The sequence below is a fragment of the Pteropus vampyrus genome, unplaced genomic scaffold, assembly GCF_000151845.1.
Source record: "Pteropus vampyrus isolate Shadow unplaced genomic scaffold, Pvam_2.0 Scaffold446, whole genome shotgun sequence".
In the NCBI taxonomy this organism is placed as follows: Eukaryota; Metazoa; Chordata; class Mammalia; order Chiroptera; family Pteropodidae; genus Pteropus; species Pteropus vampyrus.
This window is the reverse complement of record NW_011889227.1, coordinates 111,786-114,695: the sequence shown is the minus strand read 5'-3', so window position 1 is coordinate 114,695 and position 2,910 is coordinate 111,786.

The window sequence follows — 2,910 nt, the reverse complement described above, 5'->3', positions numbered from 1 at the left end:
GGGCTTTCTGTGGCCGGATGTCAAAATTGTCTTTATAAATACAAACGGAAGAGAGGGTGTTTAGAGTGAGCTCCCACTCTTGTGGTGTGGGGGACATTTGCTGGCTTCGTGAGATGCGTTGGAGTGTGGGCCAATCTGTCTTGTGAAACCTGGAATGTGTCAACGGGGAGTAGGGGCAGGGCTCAGGTAGAGGCCACCAGGAGCACCCCCGGGGGCCAATGTATAAAACTGACCTGGAATGCAGTAATTACAGAGCAGCTCGCTCACCTCCCTGCTCCCCTTAACTAACTGGTTACATATAAATCAGCCCCACCCCACTGAAGTGCTCAAAGGGAAAGAAAAGCACTTGATGACATTGACCTCTTTTTGCTTTTGCAAGGCGTATTCACTCGAAGTCACTGTCAAGTAAAGGTCAGAAATTCCAAACCAAGTACTGCATGGGGTCACGTGTGTGTCGGCAACAAGTGACTTATTTTATCGTGTACATTGTAACTGACCCTAGCGTGTGCTTCCCCAGGAGATGTATTTCAGAGGGTCCCCTTCCCTTGGCTGAACTCGGAGGAGACAGAGACGCCACCCTCAGCCTGACAGAGATGGCTGGAAGGAGCCTGGGTCCCCGACACCGAAGAGAGTAGACACCAGCCTGGCCCAGATGGCTCTGGACTTTTACTTGAGTGAGAAGAACCTTCTAGCTTGTTTCAGCTGCTATTACTCAGAGACTCCGTAACCTCAGTTGAACTTATATCTAATTAATACACAAGCTGAAGCAAGAACGAGAATGATAGAGAAGCAGGCAAAGCTTAGGAGGGTTTTTTTTTTTTTCAGCCTCGGAGAGTGAACCTTTCTGTAAACAATCTTTAAAACGACAACAACAACAACCAGCTTCTGTGCAGCCAAACTAAATACACGTTGAGCAAGTATTTAAAGACTTGGGTTCGAAGGGGTACCAGCTTACCCATGGCTGTATTTCACAGCCCAACTCTCAACGGTAAAAAGAACAAAAAAGTATTTACCATCTTTAAGATATATCGTGTGCCAATATTATATAGCCCTCCAGCCTGTGAAAGGTGCCTAGTGTCATTAGTCATCAGGAAAAGCAAATAAAACCACAACACCCATTAGACAAATATAAAGCGCTGACGATTCCAGGCGCGAACAAGGATATGGATCAACTGAAACTGTGACTGCACGCGAACTTCGTTTCTTTAATACAGCTTTTTTCTCTGATTCAAGCCAGTTTTGCCCAGAGAATGGCATTGCAACTCACTTGCTGTTTTCCACCGTTATCCTCTGCTTGCCTGCTCTTTTCATCGTGAAGCCTTAGGACATAAGATTCACCGGGCCTCAGGTCTCTAATCATGAGAACAGTTGCACTTTAGGCTGAAGATCTTGGCTTTAGATGTGTTTCAGCCTCAGGCCCATCGAGGCAGAATGACAACTCCACTGGCCACGGGACCAGGCCACGGGACCAGATGGGATGGCGCCACGTCTGATTCCAGAACTGGACACAGTGATCGATGACCTCATCCCCCTCCAATCCTCCAATCAGCAGCACCCACGACCCCGACTTCCTTACTATCCCTATGTAATCTGTGCTCCCGAGGCACCCCGGGAGCCAGGCCTTTGAGCGATGGCTTGCCTGTGTCTCCGGGACTTGCAACTCTCTAATAAACCTTACTTTCTTTGCTGCAAAACCTTCACGAATCTCTTCTTGGGCTGAGATGCATGCAGGCAGACGGACCCCTTTTTCGTCCCGATGACAAAACTTTCATGCATTGCTGGTGTGAGCGCTGAAATGGGTCAACCACTCCGAAAATCTGCGTTAGCTTTTAAAGCTCCACTCCCAGGTGTACACTTGTGATGGTTACACTTGGGTAGGCCACGGTACCCAGACGTTCAATCAAACATGATTCTAGATGTTTCGGTAAAGGTATTTTTCCAGATAACACTAACATTTAAATCAGTAGACTATGAGTAAAGCAGATCGCGCTCCATGATATAGGTGGGCCTCATCTAATCAGTCGAAAGCCCTTCAAAAAAGACTGACCTCTTCCAGGGAAGAGGGAATTCTGCCAGCAAACCACCTTCAGACTCGCACTGCTGCGTCGGCTCTTCCTTGGGTGTCCAGCCTGCCAGCCTCCCCTCCAGATTTTGGATTTACCACACTTCCATAGTCGCACGAGCCACTTCTTCATTCATAACGGCCCCAAACCGCAAACGACCAAGTGGAAAATGGAAAAATCAGTTGTGATACAGTCACGCTGCCGGCCCATCAAGGAAGGCTCCCGCTGGCATGGTATAAGTGAAAGAAGCCACACAAAAGAATACATAGTACATCACTGCGTTTATACAAAATCCAAAACGTGTAAACTTAATCTATGGTGTTAGAAGCCAGAATACTGTATCCTTTGGATACATTACTGCAAGGAAGCATGAGGAAAACTTCTGGGGTGCTCGAAAGGTTTCGTATCTTGCTCTGATGGTGGCTACACAGGTGTGCATCTGTATGAAAATTCACCGAGAAGTCCACTTAAGAGCAGTGCACTTTACAGTATGTATACGATACCTCCTTTGTAAACCAATTTTTTAAAAAATCAAATCCTTAAAATAAAAAAAAAACAGTCGAGGCAAATTTTTTTCTCTGACATCTTGTGCGTTGGTTCGCTTTCTATGAAGCAATGATTCTCCACAGCCCTCGTAGTTCGATGATTAAGGAACATGACGTGAGGCACCGCAGAGGTTCCTGGAATAGCTCCTTAACCACAAAGACTCAAGTGTTGTTTTTAGAATCAGTCGCTAGCTCACCTGCATTGTGTACAAAAAAACATATATTCTCTACGATCTCAATCCGTCGAAATGTGTCGACCTTTCTGGCCCTTTCTAGGATCGATTTTGTGTACGTTTTCATTG